This window comes from Notamacropus eugenii, chromosome 1, assembly GCF_028372415.1.
Source record: "Notamacropus eugenii isolate mMacEug1 chromosome 1, mMacEug1.pri_v2, whole genome shotgun sequence".
In the NCBI taxonomy this organism is placed as follows: Eukaryota; Metazoa; Chordata; class Mammalia; order Diprotodontia; family Macropodidae; genus Notamacropus; species Notamacropus eugenii.
In genome coordinates this window covers 671,458,908-671,479,348 of record NC_092872.1, presented here as the reverse complement: position 1 = coordinate 671,479,348, position 20,441 = coordinate 671,458,908, and the positions used below count along the sequence as shown (strand labels likewise).

Below are 20,441 nucleotides of genomic sequence, written 5' to 3'. Positions count from 1 at the left end.
CTTTCTATACCCCTTTACCTGTATTTCTTATTTCCTAGTGGCAAGAACATTACTCGACAATTGATCCTAACACTTTGAGTTCCAACTTCTTTACCTCCCTCCCTCCCCACCCCTTCCCTTTGGAAGGCAAGCAATTCAATATAGGCCAAATCTGTGTAGTTTGGCAAATGACTTCCATAATAGTTGTGTTGTATAGGACTAACTATATTTCCCTCCATCCTATCCTGTCCCCCATTACTTCTATTCTCTTTTGATCCTATCCCTCCCCATGAGTGTTGACCTCAAATTGCTCCCTCCTCCCCATGCCCTCCCTCCCATCATCCCCCCCACCCTGCTTATCCCCTTATCCCCCACTTTCCTGTATTGTAAGATAGGTTTTCATACCAAAATGAGTGTGCATTTTATTCTTTTCTTTAGTGGAATGTGATGAGAGTAAACTTCATGTTTTTCTCTCACCTGCCCTCTTTATCCCTCCACTAATAAGTCTTTTGCTTGCCTCTTTTATGAGAGATAATTTGCCCCATTCCATTTCTCCCTTTCTCCTCCCAATATATTTCTCTCTCACTGCTTGATTTCATTTTTTTAAGATATGATCCCATCCTCTTCAATTCATTCTGTGCACTCTGTCTCTATGTGTGTGTGCGTGTGTGCATGTGTGTGTGTATAATCCCATCCAGTACCCAGATACTGAAAAGTTTCAAGAGTTACAAATATTGTCTTTCCATGTAGGAACGTAAACAATTCAACTTTTGTAAGTCCCTTATGACTTCTCTTTGCTGTTCACCTTTTCATGGTTCTCTTCATTCTTGTGTTTGGAAGTCAAATTTTCTTTTCAGCTCTGGTCTTTTCATCAAGAATGCTTGAAAGTCCTCTATTTCATTGAAAGACCAATTTTTCCCCTGAAGTATTGTACTCAGTTTTGCTGGATAGGTGATTCTTGGTTTTCGTTCTAGTTCCTTTGACTTCTGGAATATCCTATTCCATGCCCTTTGATCCCTTAACGTAGAAGCTGCTAGATCTTGTGTTATCCTGATTGTATTTCCACAATACTTGAATTGTTTCTTTCTAGCTGCTTGCAATATTTTCTCTGTGACCAGGGAACTCTGGAATTTGGCCACAATGTTCCTAGGAGTTTCTCTTTTTGGATCTCTTTCAGGCGGTGTTCTGTGGATTCCTTGAATATTTATTTTGCCCTCTGGTTCTAGAATCTCAGGGCAGTTTTCCTTGATAATTTCATGAAAGATGATGTCTAGGCTCTTTTTTTGATCATGGCTTTCAGGTAGTCCCATAATTTTTAAATTGTCTCTCCTGGATCTATTTTCCAGGTCAGTTGTTTTTCCAATGAGATATTTCACGTTATCTTTCATTTTTTCATTCTTTTGGTTTTGTTTTGTGATTTCTTGGTTTCTCATAAAGTCATTAGCCTCCATCTGTTCCATTCTAATTTTGAAAGAACTATTTTCTTCAGTGAGCTTTTGAACCTCCTTTTACATTTGGCTAATTCTGCTTTTGAAAGCATTCTTCTCCTCATTGGCTTTTTGAACCTCTTTTGCCAATTGAGTTACCCTATTTTTCAAGGTGTTATTTTCTTCAGCATTTTTTTGGGTCTCCTTTAGCAGGGTGCTGACCTGCTGTTCATGCTTTGACTTCATGTCTCTCATTTCTCTTCCCAGCTTTTCCTCCACCTCTCTAACTTGATTTTCAAAATTCTATTTGAGCTCTTCCATGGCCTGAGCCCATTGGGTGGGCTGGGATACAGAAGCCTTAACTTCTGTGACTTTGCCTGATGGTAAGCATTGTTCTTCCTCATCAGAAAGGAAGGGAGGAAATGCCTGTTCACCAAGAAAGTAACCTTCTATAGTCTTATTTCTTTTCCCTTTTCTGGGCATTTTCCCAGCCAGTGACTTGACCTCTGAATATTCTCCTCACACCCACCTCTCCTCCTGATCCTCCCAGCCAGCGCTTGGGGTCTGAGATTCGAATGCTGCTCCCTAGCCTCAGGGCTTCGGCAGGGGCAGGGCTGCTATTCTGTGTGAGATTAAGTTTAGGTGCTCAGGTTGGGGCAGGGCTGCCTCTCAGGCTCAGTTCCCTCAGGGGGTTTATGCACAGACCTTCAACAATGGATCCAGGCTCCTGCCTGCTTGGGGAGCCCTGGTCTGCCGCTGCCTCAGCTGCTGCCTCCCGAGGGGGCCTGAGTTATGGGGGCACCCCACTCCCCTCTTGACCCGCCAAAGAGACCCTCTCACCAACCCCCGTCACCTGTGGGTGGAGGGACCTGCGCGGCCGCTGGAGATCCCGTCCCTGAAGCATGCTCGGATCTGTTCCTCTCGGTGCCGCGGCTGTGGCAGGGCTGGGCTGGGCTCCGCGTCTGCAGCGCAATGGACCTTTTGCGGGAGGTTTGCAGGTCCCTCTGGAACAGAAATCTCCTTCACTCCACTGTTCTGTGGCCTCTACTGCTCCAGAATTCGCCGTGAGTTACTTTATACAGATATTCTATGGGTTGTGGGTTTGGAGCTATGTGTATGTGCGTCTTTCTACTCCGCCATCTTGGCTCCGCCCCCTAAAAATATTATTTAACAAAAAATCTATTATCTATAGTTTTGTCAGTTTCATGGATAACTGATTTAATATGTAAAGAGCTTAGCCAGGTAAAAGGAAACTAAGACAGATATTTATATATCTTTGGAACGGTGAGACTTTAGCATACCTATTGTTTAGTCTCTTTACTTATTTCCAGAGATAGTCAACTTTTGAGAGTTTTTCATCATTTTCTGGTGCTTGTTGAAGTTTGGGGAGAATACTAAGAGCCTGGAACTGATTTTGCCTTAATTCCAGCTTATCTTCAACATTCTCTTTTATATGAGAAAGATGAAGTTATTCTTTCCCTCTAAGTATCTAGTTTTTTTTTAAAAGCTTTATACCTGTCTGGATGGCACTGTATCACTTTGACTAGAAAATATCACACTCAATTTTTTTCCTGTTTATTTTGCTTAAAGAATCTGCTTTTTGCACTTCGCAGTTTTTAAAGATTCTTCAGTTTTGCTATTTTCTATGTCTTTGTAAATTTATGTCATACTTTTCCATTTATCTGAGATTCATATCGTATACAAGTAGTTTTTTTCCCATTGAAAATTCATGTAGGTTCTCGTTATTTGTCTCCTACAGATTCAGCATTGCGCCATTTAAGAAAACTTTTCACTAACAGTTTGATTCTTCATTCAACATTAGCCTTAGAACCAACAATTAAGAGCTGCTTCCTTGTGCCATCATTTTTGGTAACAGTCCCCATGGTGAGCCTTGAGGTGAGGTCTCTCAAATGGGATGAGCATACAGAGTTGTCCCAAAGAAGAAAGGAAGAGAGCTGTGTTGTCCCACTGGCCAGTTCCAGTTGGGTTTGCATTGGGGCAGTTCCTATTTATACTCCCAAACTTCCAAAGTGTAGCTAGGTAAACAGGCATGGAGGATGAAGAGGCCACCTCTGTCCCCTTAGCTAGCACTTGTTAATGATCTCTTAATTGCCAAATCTAATGGCTTTCCCCCTAGTTCTCATCTACAGCTCTGCAGCCATTGAGACTATTGATCATTCTCTTCTGGAATTCTCTCCTTCCTAGGTTTTCCTGGTTTTTCTCTTAACTGTCTGATTACTCCTCTATCTTCTTTGCTGTAGTTGTTCCCCAACTTCTGTCCTTGACCTTCTTCTACCTCTATACTACCATGTTTGGGGGTCTCTCTTCTCTTATAGGTTTTATTATTATCTGCATGTAGATGATTCCCAGATCTCTACATTCAACCCAAACATCTCTCTTGAACTCCAGTTTCAAATAACCAACTGCAATAAGACATCTCACAATGGATGTCCCATAGATATCTCAAACTCAATATGTCCAAAGTAGAATCTATTTTCTTTCCCCCGAACTCCTCCTTGTTATCAACTTTTATATTAATGTTCAGGGACCACCACCTTCACAATCACCCAGACTGACAACCTCAGTGTTGTACTTAACTCCTCACTCCTACTCATTGAGCATATCTATTCTGTTGTCAAGTCATGTCCTTTCTGTCATCATCATCATCACTAGTATTTATCCCTTTCAAGTTTTGCAAAATGCTTTACAAATATTATCTCATTTTATCCTCACAACATTTCTGGGAGAAAGATGCTATTATTATTCTCATTTTATGAATGAGGAAATTAAGTGAAACACAGGTTAAATGACTTGCTCAGGATCAAACAACTAATGTTTTAGATAAATTTGAACTCAAGTTTTCCTGACTTCAAGTTCAGCACTCTGTCCACTGTATTGCTTAGTTCCCTACTTGTCCTCTATATGTACCCTTTCTTTGACTCAAACAACCACTCTCCTGGTATAAGCCCTTATTACCTCATACCTAGATTATTTTAATTTGTTAATCATGGAACAGGCATTCTAGAAGGAATAGATGAAGATATGGGCAGACCTGGAGCAGAGTTCTGGGTGAGTAGTATTGATATGCATGGGAACAAAATAGCAGACAGTAGGCACAGGGAAAGGGGCTTTCTATATTAGCAGTTAGGAGGGTTCATAATCACTGAGACAGGAAGAGTACATAAGGGGGTAAGAGTACACTGACGATTGAGGAATGTGTCCATAGGATCATATACCTTGATCTGGATAGGACCTCAGAAGCTATCTCATCCAACTCTCTCATTTTACAGATGGGGAAACTGAAGTCCAGGGAGGCTAAGTGACTTGTCCAAAGTCACAAAAGTAGGCAGAATTTGAACTCCCTGACATGAGAGACAATGTTCTCTCTATTACACCCAGCTCCTCTAGCAAAATGCTGTATCCTAGGTAGAGTAGTTAGGTAGAAAGAACTCTATCAATACTTGCTATTTTCCCAACAATCTGTTGTTAGACTCTTCAAATGATTAGAATTTGCTTATTTGATTCAATATATTGCTTACTATGTCTTTCTTAGGTTCACCCACATGATTTGATATCGTAGATCAGGAATGGTATTTTAATTCTAAAGCTAAGATATTACCATGCATTTATTAAATGATCCCATGGTTCATTGCCCCTTAATACTATTTTCAGTGATAGCAATAAGCACTTAATTATCAACCTAGGTGTGATTTTTATTAAATGATTTGTGCCTTTGTTTAATTTTTTCTTGTGGTCGTGAATCCTTGTGGATCTCTCTGGTAACTGTTCAGGAAGTAATGTGTGTAGATACTCCCTATGGAACACATTTCATGATTTTAGCACTTAAAAATTACCCATCATGTTGTAATTCAGTTTTAAGGATGAAATGACACCCCCTACCTTCAATTTCAATTTCAAAACAGCTGAAGCAGTTTCCAAATGATGCAAATCAGTCATTTTCAGAACTTTATTAAAGTTGAGCATTATAGATCTATTTTCAAATTATACAAGAGTAAGAATTTGCCTTGGAGAAATGAAATTTTATTAGTTCCCAACAACCAAAGGGACCATTTCCAAATTGCTTGTTCTGAAATAATGATTTTTGAGTAAAGGTAAGGTGCAATTGTTTTCCTCTCTGGTGAACAATAAGTTCTGATTTTCTTTTGCCAGTGCATTTGATCTTGACTTTACAGGCATATATAACTGAATGCAGCATATGCTGCACTCATAAGTAGGAATGAAATAGCCCATCAGCAAGTAGATATTAAATGTCACTACATGTGTTTACATAACCTAACTTGCTTGTATACTTAAGCAACTATTCACATTATTTTATTGCATTTGTCTAGTTAGAGCATTACTTGTGAAATTTTGGGCTGGAAAAGATCTGAAATGTGTCCCATGGATTTGCATAAAGATCTGAAACAATAATGGTCCAGACTTTTTTACCTTATCTAGAAGTTGGCCTTAAGGAATAAGAATTTTCTTTCAACTTTAACGTCAGTACATTTGAAAGGCATCCTATGGCTATAATAAATCTATATTAGATTTATTATATTTAATTAAATTTAACAAAATCTTGATAGAGATATTATTATCCTCCTATTTCATTAGGTCAAGGGTTTCTGCTCTTCCAATTTATTTGAAATCTTATGATTTACCAATATATGTTCCATTAAAATACATTGAATATGAATAAAACTTGACATTAATGAGGCACCACGTGTAGCACACTATCATCCAATTTGCTAAAGTTTGAGGTAAACATGGAAATACAGTGCAATCTTTTTGGAGGAATGAGAGGGAAATGGGGTTGTAGAAATAGAAGAGGAAGGGATAGGTGATGTTGGAGATACAACAGAAAAGGCATGGAGATGAGAAAGGAAATACAATGAAGAAATAACAGAAGAAGGGAGAAGAACATAGGCAAGAAAAGTAAAATGAAGATAAGTAAAGAGGAATAGGAGAAAAAGAAGAGGAAAAGGGAGTAACAAAAAGGTGGAGAAGATGGAGATGAAAAAAGGAGAATAGAAGAGAGAAAGAAGGAAGAGGTTAAAGGAGAAAGAGATGGCCAGACACTTCTCTTCCTTCTACCCTCCTTTCCACACTGCAATTTCTTTGTCAATATCAAGGTTGGGGAAACACTAGATCTGAAGTCAGAAGACCCTAGATTGGAATTCCAGTTCTGCTACTAACTGCTTTCTATGATCTTAGTCAAAGCCCTTCACTTCTCTGGGCCTTAGATCTAAAAAATGAGATTGGATTAGATGATTTCTAATGGCCCTTCCATCTCTGAATCCTATAAAACAATGGTCCTACATATTGGTAAGGCTTGGAAATCAACTAATAGTTTAATAGTGAACAGACTAGGTACCCCTGTGATAAACAGTATAGATGCAATAAAAAGGTGGGAAGTAAAAGGTGATTGAAAAGGCAGTGTGGTTAAGAGTACTTGTGTGTGTTCGCCCTTTGTTGCCAAAGAAGACCATGCTATCAGAGAAATAATGACATGACTTGCACTTGACTTTGTTTTGAGTGTGGGAGGGCTATGCAGGTCACCAGCCTCACTTCTCCTCCAGAGTCATCTGAATCCAGTGACCAGATATTCATCAGGATGACTGGAGATGACCCAGGATGAGGCAATTGGGGTTAAGTGACTTGCCCAAGGTCACACAGCTAGTGAGTGTCAAGTGTCTATACTACCTAGGTGCCCTTAAAGAGTACTTAAATGGGAGTCAGAAGACTTAGTTTGTAATCCTGATTGCCATGAATTGACTTTGTGACTTTGAGTAATTTATCATGTGTTGACTTCAATTTCTTTACCTAAATGAAGTCTAAGATTTCTTCTGACTCTAACTATTCATATGTATAAAAAAAGTCAAATTGCAAGGATCTTTTGCTATTAGATAATTATACATTTCGATTAATATTAAAACCATTTCACTATATTTTGACTCAAGAGTACGACTTCTATTTCTGTCAAAATTCTAAAATACATTACCCAAGGGATAATATGTGAACATTTATAGAGCAAAGTAGTGATTACTGAGATTATGTAATTTATTTTAGAAAAATAAAAAAGAATGTTACCTGAAAACAGAAACTCCACACATAACTACTTTAAAAACAAGTCATGCTAGCCTAGTCTCATTTCTTCTGGTGAAAGGATTACTGAATCAAAGTAATTCTCTGGAATCAGAATACCCAGATGTTAGCATGCTATCCTCATGGACAAGATGGAGAAGAGAAGATTCAGTGGGGGAGGGAGGGTGGGAACATGAAACTGAATTGAAGTATTTGAATAGTTGTTGGGTGGAAGTGGTATTACACTTGTAGTTCCTGGCCTCAGAGGAAAGAACTAGCAGTAAAGGGAGGGGGGGTGTTCAGTGATGCATATAAAGAAAAAAAATGTCAAAAAATTAGAGATGAGAAAAGCAAAATGAGCTACTACAGAAAGTACTGAGTTCCCCTTATCATAGATCTTAAAGTCAATCAATTGTACAACCCTGTCCAGGCTCACTTCCTAAAGTGCTGGGATGCTGCATCTTCAGAGTGATAGTTGCTAGATGGTAGTGTATGGAGTACCAGGCTTGAGTTAGGAAAATCTGAGTTCAAATCCACCCTCAGACACTCAACTAGCTATGTGAACCTGGGCAAATCACTTAACCCTGTTTGCCTCAGTTCCTCATCTGTAAAATGAACAGGAGAAGGAAATGGCAAATCATTCCAGCGTCTTTGCCATGAAAACCCCAAATGGGGTCACAAAGACTTGGACATGACTGAAAGTACTGAATCACAATAACGATAAAAAAGTTGTTAGCTTGGTGTCTAAGACCCCTAACTTGGAAGGGGTGACTGTGTGCCAGACTACTTTTAACATGACTCCCCACCAACATTTAGCTAATTGATTCAATCAACTCTTTAGAAAGTCAATTATTCATATAGCATGGAAAGAACAACTTAAAAAACAGGTTCCTTCCCCCTTCAATAAATAACTGAGTTTCACTCTCCCACAGATACAGTCAGGGAAGAGAGCAGTGCTGAGACATGTGTGTGTAGGGGCTATACATGGCCAAGATAACATAACTCTATAAGAGCAGGACCCCAGTGTCCTTTCTTTCTCTGAAATGTCTTCATGAAATTAACTATAGAGATGCTGGTAATGGGACTCTTTTGCTAAGCTGACCTGGTTTCTTGTAGGAAATGAACTTTCTACTGAATGGAACGATCAGAAAGCTTGCTCCTTGCACACTGCAGCATCTCCACTGGTTGGGCCAGTTTACTACTTGGCTGCTAGACACAGTTGCTGCCAAATTGGGATTGGCAGGTTGCCTGCCACTGACTCTAAATATTAGAGTGTGGTGTCTCTGATGGGCTAATCTGTGACTCTTGCTGTACTCACTCATTGATGGGCAGTTGCAATCATCGCCTTCTCCATTTTCTGTCTTGGCTCGGTGTCACTATGCTCTTTTGATGCAATATGACCTTTAACCTAGGATTGGGAGAAACCTTTCATTTTCAACTCTCATCACTTCTAGATAGAAGATAGGAGAAATTTGACTTTTCTTGTTTAACAAGTCTTAGTAGTTTAGAGCATGGCTTCCTCTGTGAGGGACCCCACTCTTACTTATGGTGAAAAGCTAGTTATATTTCCCAGATTCTTGCTGGGGTCTTATACAGATGAGTGACTAGGGACAAAGATATGGAGGCAGTCTGTGCCCTGGGCAAGTTTATTGTCTTTACTGGCTTTTTCACTTGTATTTGAACTTCTAAAGCCTTAGACCTTTTCTAAGATGTAGAATGCTTCTTTTACCCCTGAAAGGGATTTCAGCATCTGTCTTGGTCACTTTCAACCTTCTTTGCTAAAGTTTATAATGCCCTTACATTATCAATCTACAGACATTTGTTAAGTCCTTGCTATATTATAAGAAGTGTGATTGGGCCTGGAGATATGGACAAAAACACAACAGTCTCTACTCATTAGAAACTTAGGTTCTTTTGGGTGAAACAATATGTACATGTATAAGTAAGTAAATAATGTGTATATATACATACAGGTATTCACATACATACACACACCTAAATATATATTGAAGTTACTGTCCCTTTAAAGCTTTTTTTTCATATGGAGTAGTTTAGTTGAAAGGGGCAGAAAAATTACTTTTGGGAAAAGGAAATGATTTAGATCAACCATTAAAGGATGTAAGTTATTGCTGCTTTTATAGATGCTCATTTTGATGCCTGAAAGGAGAAAGAGAATAAACTAGGTTTAATAAAATTGTTGAAATATGTGGATGAAGAATGGTTTTCAGATAGGATTTGGGCAACTTGGGAAGGAAGTAAAAATATAAATATTGAAATCTCATTTTAAAGATATAGGATAATGCCTGATTTGTGTGTGAGCAGTTTGAGTGAGTGATGAGTAGGGTAAATGTATTTTCCTTTAACAAGGTCTACCTTTGGAATCTGAGAAAAGTTGAATAAATCCACATTGTGTGAGGGTATTTTTTTCTGGGAACCTAAAGCTGCCAGAATAACTGTAAGTGGGAAGGACGGAGTTAACACACAGAGGAAGTAGTTGTCCACAATACCTAGGTGAGGGGTGGGAGGCTTCGACATGGCCATTCCATGTTACCCACCTATGTTATAAAGTGTACACAAAATAATTTCTGAAGACAATAAGGATCTGAGGAGATCAGGGAAGGCCTCATATTGAAAGCATTACTTGGACTGTGCTTTGAAGGAAGAGAAGGATTCCAAGAAGCTTCTTAGAACAATATTCTCTAGAGAGAACATTTCAGGGATTGGGGAAAACTATTTTTACAATACATCACCCTGCTTACCCAGTCTCCTGAGTTGACAACTGGAGTCATCCTCAACTCCTCACTCTCTCATATCCATGGAACCATTTCCCAGGTCTTATCAAATCTACATGATCATATTAAAAAAACACACGAGTGTGTGTGTATGTGTATGTGTATTTGTGTTAATAAAAGGCATTTCTTTTGAGAGGAGAGGAAGAGGCATTAGCATCTAGGGAAATCAGAAAACGTTGACAAAGATCTCATGTAGAAGGTGGCTCTTTAGGGGGAAGGAAATGATCAAGTGCCTTCTATGTCCCAGGCACTGTGTTAGTCACTTTAGAATTGTTATTTTATTTGAGACTCACAACAACCCTGAGAGGTAGGTGCTATTATGCTCTCCAGTTGGGGAAACTGAGGTAGGCAGAGTTTAAATGACTTACTCAGGGTCATACATCTAGTAAGTATCTGAGGTTGGATTTGAACTCAGGTCTTTTTGCCTTTAGGTGTATCACTCTGTCCACTGTGCCACCTAGATGCATCTTGAATTGTATTCTAAAGGAAACTAAGGGGCAGAAGTGAGGAGGCTGTGAATTTCAGGCATGGGAACAGCCTTATAAAGGCATGGATATGAGAAATAGGATGTAGCATGTGAAGAATAAAAAGAAAGCTATTGTCAGACGCATCAGACAGCTTGTGAAAGGGAATGCTGTATAAAGCTGGAAAGATAGGTTGGAATTAGATTGTGGAGAGTTGTGTAAAAGTCAGACAGATGTTTGTATTTCATTCTAGAGGCAATTTGGAGCCACCAGAGTTTTTTGAGCAGGGCTGTAACTCTTGTGCCTGAGGAATATTACTTTGCACCTGTGTGGAAAAGACTTGAACCTGGGAGACTAATTAGAAGAATCTTGTGATTGAGCAGGCAAAAGGCATTAAGACTGGAGCTGTAACCATGTGAGTGGAGGGAAGAGGATGGCTATTAAGAGATGGAAGTGTAGATTTATTAAGACCTGGGAACTGGTTCCACGGGAAAGAGAGAGTGAGGAGTTGAAGATGATTCCAGTTGTTAACCCAGGAGAGTGGGTAAGCTGGGTGATGTATTGTAAATGTATTTTTGCTTAATTTGAAGATCTTTCCCACCCATTAATAGGCCCATGTGACTTGCTTAAAGAACATGGAAGCCTAAGTCACGTGGTGGGAGGAGCTTGCTGAACAGGTGGAACAGGAAAGCGATAGTGGAGCTGGAAGGAAGTTGGTGAGAGTAGTTAGAGTGGAGGAGAGAGAGGGCACAGGCAGGCACAGCTATTGTTATGAGTGTTTGCTTGTGTGAAGGCCCCAGCAAGGGTGTGAGGGGGAAGGTTCGGTAATGGCATTGTCCTCAGCAGTGCTAATGTGTAGTAACTTCTTGGTTACTATAATGGATTTGGCTTTCTGGTGTTGGGATTTGACTTTTTGGTGTCTGAATTTATGTTTTTCTTCTGCCTTCTATATGGAGAGTCTGTTATCCTTTTCAATTCAGAACTATGCTGGCATATTCATAGTTCCTGTAGGTGCCATTAATATCGCCTTGGTGATACAGGTGAATAGAAGGGTGATGGTACCTGTGACAGAAATAGGAAGTTTAAGAAAAGGGTGAGATTTTTTTATTAGTAAAAGTGAAAATGGGATGGGGAAGATAAGCTTTGTTTTGTGTCTGAAATGTCCAAGTCAAGTAATGACCTGTCAGCACTCTTACAAAAGTGAATCCTTTTCAGGTGAAGGTTGGCCTAGATGACCAACTCATATTTTATGATTTGATCCTTTAAATATGCCAGGACTGAGGCATATGGAGAACTGTATCAAATTTAAGCTCTTCGTGATTCCCCAAAGCAGGACAATGCCTTGTGTAGAATGAATAGACCTTTGTTGAATTTTCTGTAGTGTGATTTATCAATAACTTTTTTTATTTAAACACAAACACATATGTACATAATGACTCAGGACATTTTATAACTGAAGCTCTCTCAGGAGTCAAATTGAAAACACATTTTTAGGGAGATTTAGACAGGAATAAATTTATGATAAAAACAAGCTTTGCTTAGAAACTGCTTCAATTCTGTATTAAGACCTAAATGTCTTGTCCAAATGTTAGGGTCCCTAAGAACTTGAAAACTAAACAAATAAACTAATATTAAAGAAATCAAATGAAAAAGCATTATTTTCAATAATAATATAGAATTATAATGTTAATACAGAATTATAGTGCTTTTTATATATAGAATTATAATGTTAATATAGAATTGCAGTGCTTTATATATAAAATTCTTTTCTCACAATAACTTTATGAGATTAGAAGTAAAAATATTATCATTTCATAGGCAAAAATATTGAATCTAAGGGTAGTTGTGTCTTTCCCATAAGATATGTAAACTAATCAGTGAGAGAATAGGGATTCCATTGAAATTCCAAGTTTAGCATTCATAACTCCAACCTAAGTAATTTGTTATATGAATAATAGAAAAAATAAAGCACCAATGAATTAGCATTTGTGTACTGGAGAATGGGGTAAAGGGTGTGTGTGTATACATATATACATACATATATGTATACATATATACACACATACATATATACACATACATATATGTATACACACAATATACACACTCATATATACATACATGTATATATACATACATGCATTTATATTTTTATTATAAATTACTTTCCTATTTTTGAAATCACACATGTCTATCCTCCATCCACATAGAATAGAAGTTCTGAAGACAGCCTTCAGTATGTCTGAATCCTGATGGTAAATGGCCTTATGTTCATAGCAAAATGTCCCATCACTACACAATAGGGTTCTGTATTAAGGAAGAACCATATGCTCTCAGCTCCATTTTCTATTTCCATATCCTAAATTACACTCTGAGCTGCTGAAGCCTACAATTTTCAGTGCTATAAATACCTTACACTGACCACTAGAGCTGAATTAAATAAAATCTATTGTCTTAGATGGACAAAATGCATGAATTGGGTCTCTCTTGACTAGCCTATTCCTGCTTAAATTGCTATGAAGGTGAATTTCACTGTCGTCTGGCTTCTAATCCCCTGCTGGCTGGGTATTCTAAGTGGGAACACTTAAATTTCAATACATATATTAAGTTCCTAAAATGTGCAAGGCACTGTGTTGGAGATATAAAGTCAAAAAAAAAATTACATAGTCCCTGCCCATGAAGAATTTACTATATTTTTCAAAGTGGTGTGGCAGAATACAGCATATACCCAGATGACTGAAATACAAAGTAGGGAATGATGGAGGAAAAGGAGAAATCTAGCCCTACCTACAACTAGAGATCACTTTTTTCTCTTTTTTATTTTATTTTTCCTAGTTACATGTAAAAATGATTTCCAACATTCACTTTCAAACTTTGAATTCTAAATTCTCTCCACTCCTTCCTCCACAACCCCCAGCCCCACTGAGAAGGAAAACAATGCAACATAGGCAGTTTGTGCAGTCAATGTGCAGGTAATACATGTGCAGTCATGCAACACATCTCCATAATAGTCATGTTGTGAAAGAAAACACTGACAAAAAAACTCAAGAAAAATAAAGAAACTTTTAAAAGTATGCTTCAATTTGCATTCAGACACCGTCAGTTCTTTCTCTGGGGATGGATAGCATTTTTCATCATAAGTCCTTCAGAGCTGTCTTGGATCATTGTATTATAGAACTGATCATCTTACAATATTACTGTTACTTCGTGTACAGTACATTTCACTTTGTATCAGCCTATCCAAATCTATCCAGGTTTTTTCTGAGAGCATCCTGCTCATCATTTCTTATAGTACAATAGTATTCCATCATAATCACACAACTTATTCAGCTACTCCCCAATTAGTGGGCATCCCCTCAATTTCTAATTCTTTGCCCCCCAAAAGATACTCTATAAATATTTTCATGCATGTAGGTCCTTTTACTTTTTACTTTTTATCTCTTTTGGGATATAGACCTAATAGTGGTACTCCTAGGTCAAAGGGTATGCATGGTTTTGGAGCTCTTTGGGCATAGTTCCAAACTGCTCTAAAGAATGGTTGAATCAGTTCGCAACTCCAGCAGTGCATTAATGTCTTATCTTTCCCATATCCCCTCCAACTTTTGTAATTTACCTGTTTTATCCAATTAACCAATCTAATAGGTACGAGGTAGTACCTTAGAATTGTTTTAATTTGCATTTCTCCAATCAACAGTGAGAGTATTTTTTTCATAGGGCTACAGATAGCTTTGATTGCTTCATCTGAAAACTGTTTATATCCTTTGATCATTTATCAATTGGGGAATGACTCTTTTTTAAAAAAATCAATTTGACTAAGTTCTTCATATGTTTGAGAAATGAGGCCTTTAACAGAGAAATGTGCTTGAATTTTTTTTCACAGTTACTATTGCTAACTGTATTTCCTTCCATCCTCTCCCCCCATTTATTCAATTCTCTCCTTTGACCCTGTCCCTCCTTTGCTTCTGACTCCCACTCCCCCATCTGTCCTCCCTTCTATTACCCCACCCCTTTTTTTATCCCCTTCCCCTCCTATTTTCCCGTAGGCTAAGACAGATTTCTATACCCAATTAAGTGTGTATGTTATTCTGTCTTTGAGACAATTCTGGTAATAGTAATGTTCATGTCCTCCCCCTCATTTCCCACCTCTTCCCTAGAGATCTCGTTCAGAGAAGTTCAGAGAAATAGTCACAAAGTGTCTAAAAAAACCTTAGAGGAAAAGAAAGATTCTGAAGGCGGAGATGAAGAGAGAGGATATTCTAGGCATATGATAGAGGTTAGAGACAGCATGTTGAATTCTGGGGAAAGTCAGTTATCCAATTTGTCTTGAATATAGACCATGTGAAGGAGAATAATATGAAATAAGATTGGAAAGTACTGGGAGCTAGATGTGATGAACTTTAATGTCGTCTGTCCTTCATTTTTGAAGAGGACCGTCACATCAGGAAGATGACACCATGACTTGCAAGTGAACTGGATTTAAATGGGGGAGGGCAGTGCAAAGCCACCAGCCCCACTTTCTCCCCTGGATCTGTCTGGATCTAGCCTTAAATGCCAAGCTAAGAAGTTTTTTGTTATCTTGTAAATAATGAGCCACTGAAAGCTCCCTGTTGATCAGGACATGATGATATTAGACCCATGGATCAGGAAGATTATTTGGATAGCGGTTTGAAAAATAGATTGGAAAATAAAGAGACTGGAGGTAGGGAGACCAGTTAAAAGTGTAATGGGGAGACCAGTCACTGAGGATCCACTCCATGAAGCATAAACTTTTTTTTTTGGCTACTTCTAATACAAATATGTAGAGACTTTGGTAAAGATTGGTATTGTGTAGTGATAAAGAATCTAATTGACTACGGACCAATAACTCAGAACCAGCACTGAGTGTGCATACAAAAGGGACAATCCACCTACTTGTCATCTTTCCTTTATGACTGCGAGTAAGACAGAACTAATTTTATCTAGTTCTAAGAGCCAGGTAGGGGAAGGGGTGGCTGTTTGTCTCCCAAACAACAATGGCCCCTGTGAGCCAAGGGCCTTTTCTTTTATTGGCCACATTCTTACTGGCTTTAGTGGACTTTGCCACTGACCCTGCTTAATGGTGGAGCCTCTGCTGGAGGCTCTCCCAAGCTCAGTGGGTCACTTGGGCACTCCCATCTTGCAATATTTGTTCACCTGCTATCAAGAAAGATTAAACATAGGAGAAACAGGTTCTGTGTGCCCATGGACACATACTGGGGCCAGGTGGAAGAAAGAGCAACCACCTTTCCCCACATTGGTGCTCTTTGTTGGTACTACCAAGAAAAGAAAGTGATAGATGAGTTGTCCCTTTTGTCAGCACTTTCATTTTTGCCTCCTCACCTTCTGAATTACTGGTTCTTCAAGCTCCACAATCTGTTAGGAAACTTTTCATCCTTCCATAGCACTAAACACCCAGCCATTCATGACTGGAATAGGTTTAGCAAAATGTTCATATGGTTGGATTAGAAACAGGTAGAAAATAAGTGAACACATTTCAAGGACTGAGGTCTCATTAGCTACTTCCCTTCCCCCTGTTGCATCTGTTACATCTATGTTGGAATTTTTATAGCAATTAAAATCTAGCTTACTTGCCTACAAAACAAAAACAAAAACTGAAACCCAAAAAACTATCTTCTCTTGCTTTGGAAAATAATCATAACATTTGTCCAGCTATAGTATTAAAACTGTCTCCTATTATACACACACACACACACACACACACACACACACTCACATGTACACACACATACACAATACATTTGTATTGTGTGTATGCATGTGTGCATCTGTGTGAGTGTGTGTGTGTATGGAGAGAGAGAGAGAGAGAGAGAGAGAGAGAGAGAGAGAGAGAGAGAGAGAGAGAGAGAGAGAGAGTGTATATATTTTTCATTGATATAAGTAAAAGAAAGGAAGTTAAGATTTTATACCTCTCAGATTGGTTAAAACGATCAAAGGGGAAAGAGACAAATGTTGGAGGGGATATGGAAAAACTGGGATGTTAATTCACTGTTGATGGAACTGTGAAATGGTCCAACCATTTTGGACAGCCATCAAGAGCTATTAAACTTCCTGTACCCTTTGACCTCACAATACCACTACTAGATCTGTTTCCAAAGATGATTAGGGAAAAGGGAAAAGAACCTATATGTTCTAAAATATCTTTAGCAGCTCTCTTTGTGGTGGCAAAGAATTAGAAATTGCATGGATACCTGTCAGTTGGAGAATGGCTGAGAAAGTTGGGGCACATAATTGTGATGAAATACTAGTGTAGTATAAGAAACGATGAGCTTAATGATCTTAGAAAAACATGGATAGATTTACATGAAATAATGAAAAGTGAAATGAGTAGAATCAAGAGAATGTTCTACGCAGTAACAGCAATATTGTTTCAAGAACAAATTTGGGCAACTAAGTAATTTTGAGTATTCTAAATACCCAAATTAACAACAAAGGATCTATGGAGGAAGATGCTACTGATATCTAGAGAAAGAACTGATAAATAGAAGTGTATATAGAATAATTTTATACCTACATGGATACATACATACATCCTGATTTGTATTTAATGCTAGCCATCTCTATTTCTTGATTCTTATCTCCTATAAATTTCTGTATATCTCTACTGCTCTTCTTAGTAAAATAGAAAAAAAGATTGCATATGAAACAACAAATCTATTATGTATAACAGCAATATATGGTAGACTTGATTTACAAAGAAGCTAAAAACTGTGCTGATTAGCCCTCAGACATCATTGACCAGGGCAGTGTCATAAAAGATCCATGACACTTTTCTACTTCCTTCTGAAAAATAAGTTGCAGCAACAACAGCAGATGATAGCTATAGTATTTGCAACAGCAGTTTGATAAAGAAGCAACCATTTGCTTCACTGAACTATTCAAGCTTTTTGTCTTTTTTTAAATTTATTGGCCCTGAGCCATACATTCTGACATATTTTCTAATTATTCTTCCCTATGTCTTCCTTCACACTGAAATCACCAAGTATCCAGGGTTGTGTAGGCTTAGTGTGTATTATCTTATCAAGTTCTTCATAGAATTTTACCACTTATTTTATATAATAGACTTGAGTGCATAAGCTGCAACTATCTTTGCAGTGACCTGTTTTAGCAGCTGATAGGGATTATTTCAAAGCAAGATGACCAAATATCCCAGAAAATGATTCTTATTGCCTTTGAGCCTATAATGAAGTTTGCTAATTCCTATTTTCTGTTTTATTTGGCTACAATTTTTATTTTTCGTTAAGAGAAAAAATATCATATTACCGTATTAAAGGTGAAGGGGGGAGTCCACACGTGCCTCAGTTAATAACAAGAATATATACTTTCATTCAATCAATCAATCAAATGCAAACTAGAAATGAATAAATCCTTAATCAATTAGAAAGAATTGTAGGGGCCTTGGGGATGCCACACAGGGAATAAGCTTATAAATGGTTAAAGATGAAACCATGTCTCTTGGTCTACACATAAAAGCAGCATGCTAGTTTGGAGTCTGTCAATTGAATAGGAGAGGACTTGATATGGAAACTGACAATTTTAGGCACTTGAGAATGACTATTTTTTCTGTCTTCCCACTTTTCAAAGTTCCTATTCACAGTTCACCCATAATACTTACCATATCCCTGGAGGAGGTGACAGGGACAATTTTTAGAATGAAGGATTCTCTTTCCTGCTTGGATTCTTAAAATACTTATGATTCTTCTATGCACTTAACAATTTTTGTATTAGGTCATTTGGGTAGTTGTCATCTTCCCCATTAAACTGTTAACTCCTTAAGGTCAAGAAATTGTCCTATTTCCTTCCTTCATAACCTATCTCAGTGAGTTAACAAGTGCTTAATAAAGGCTACTTAAGTTGAATTCGTTTAACTTTTTTTTTGTAGTTCATTTTTCTATTCCTTCACTTCCTATAATGCTAGTCATTTCCCCAGTTAGCCCTCTTACAAGAATTTAATTTGATCTTCACAATAGCTAAGTTCTTACAGACATTTAGCAGATCTGTGATTTATTTAGTCCCTGTAAGTAACTCTTTTCTCCCCCACCCCCATCTATGGAGATTGCAATTCCTCTATATCTTAGGAGGTAGTTTTCAAGAGTTGTTGTGACTAAAATTTCATTACCCTGAAGCTGACCTGGTGATGAGTTTCTCTAAATGAGCTAGGCTGGTTCTCAGGCAAAACAAGCAAACAAAAATATTATTTTACCAGCCCCCTTCCATAAGACCCTAGTATAAATTTAATTGGAATGAACCTAAAGGATATATTTGCAGTCATCCAAATTCCCAAAGTACTCAGTTTAATGTGAGCATCATAGCAGCAGGGAAATTGGTTTTGTTTTGGAGAAAAGAAGATGCAGGCCCTAGAATAAGATCATGTTGACTCTCCTCAGCTCAAGAGGAGACTGGTGATTTTCTTCTTTGCTAAAATCATTATTAGAGGGCACATGGTACTTTATTAAATATTGTGATATAATACATTTCCAATAAAAGCTGTAGATAGGTTTGGGTTTTGGACTTGGGGAACAGGTATGTAGTAGAATTATGCTAAAGGGAGAAGTCATTCCACACACCTCATGCTTTTCATTTAGAAATAGAGAGGTTAAATATCTAGTATGGGAAAAATAGATAAAAAATTAGATTTTTTATGGAGAGACTCTAGCTATGATTTCTTTATTTGTGAGGAACTACCTCTAGTAATGCAGATTCAAAAAGTAGTCTCAAAATTATAGTCTTAGGCAGTCTCTTGGGATATTGGGAAGTTATATGGCTTGCCTGTGGTCACATAACTAGTATGTGTCAGAGGAAGACCTTGAACCCAGGTCTTTTTGACTTCAATATCTACTTGCTATTCAGTATGGCAGTTGTGTCAAACTCAAATAGAAATGGGTCCCTGTGGACAGCCTGCAAATTGACTCAGAAAATTGCAAGTTAACATTATCTATGTTGCATTGTATTTTTATTTATTGTGTTAAACATCACCCAGTTACATTTTAATCTGGTACTGTGGCACTCAGGAGTTTTGTAGGACCTTATCAGGACTTTGACATCTCTCTATTATACCACATTGCCTCATTCTATAGTCAACTTAAAAAAAAAACAAACCCATTTCAAGGATTTCATGAGTGAGAAGAGGAATATAACAATCAATATAATGAAATAGGATTATGTGAAAAATAAGGAACTGCAGTGCTTTCTATGAAAAGATAACTGTGTAAATTTTGTAGTGAGGAAGCACACACTTATATGACATGAAAGTGTGTTATAATGAAAGGGAGACAGGCATAGTTGCATCAGTTTCAATGGTTCAGCATAAAAGAGTGCATGAAAAAAAGGAACCAGCATCATTTGCTCACATGGATAAAGGGAAGGCATTTGGAGTGATTAGAGAACAGCAAGGTGGGGGATGGATGGAGGAGATGGAGGAAAATAAAGGAGATAGATTTCAGATGATGGTCAGGGGGAAAAAAGGCAAAGAAAAATGAATCAAAGGTATGGGATAAACAAAAGGTACAGCGAAGGAATAAAGTAAAGATTAGCTTAGATTAATGAAAGGAAATATGATAGGTTTGCTTCAGAAGAGATAGCTTTGGGGTCAACAGGAAAGACAAGAAATGGAGCAAAGAGAGGAAGCTCTACAAAAAGTGATGTGTTGCAGACAAAAA

General features: G+C 37.9%; 1 pseudogene; it reads right to left on the bottom strand.

Moving 5' to 3' along the window:
* Window positions 1–2,676: 2,676 nt before the first annotated feature.
* On the bottom strand, window positions 2,677–3,289 carry LOC140528227 (THO complex subunit 7 homolog pseudogene; annotated as a pseudogene).
* Between the last annotated feature and the right edge of the window lie 17,152 nt (window positions 3,290–20,441).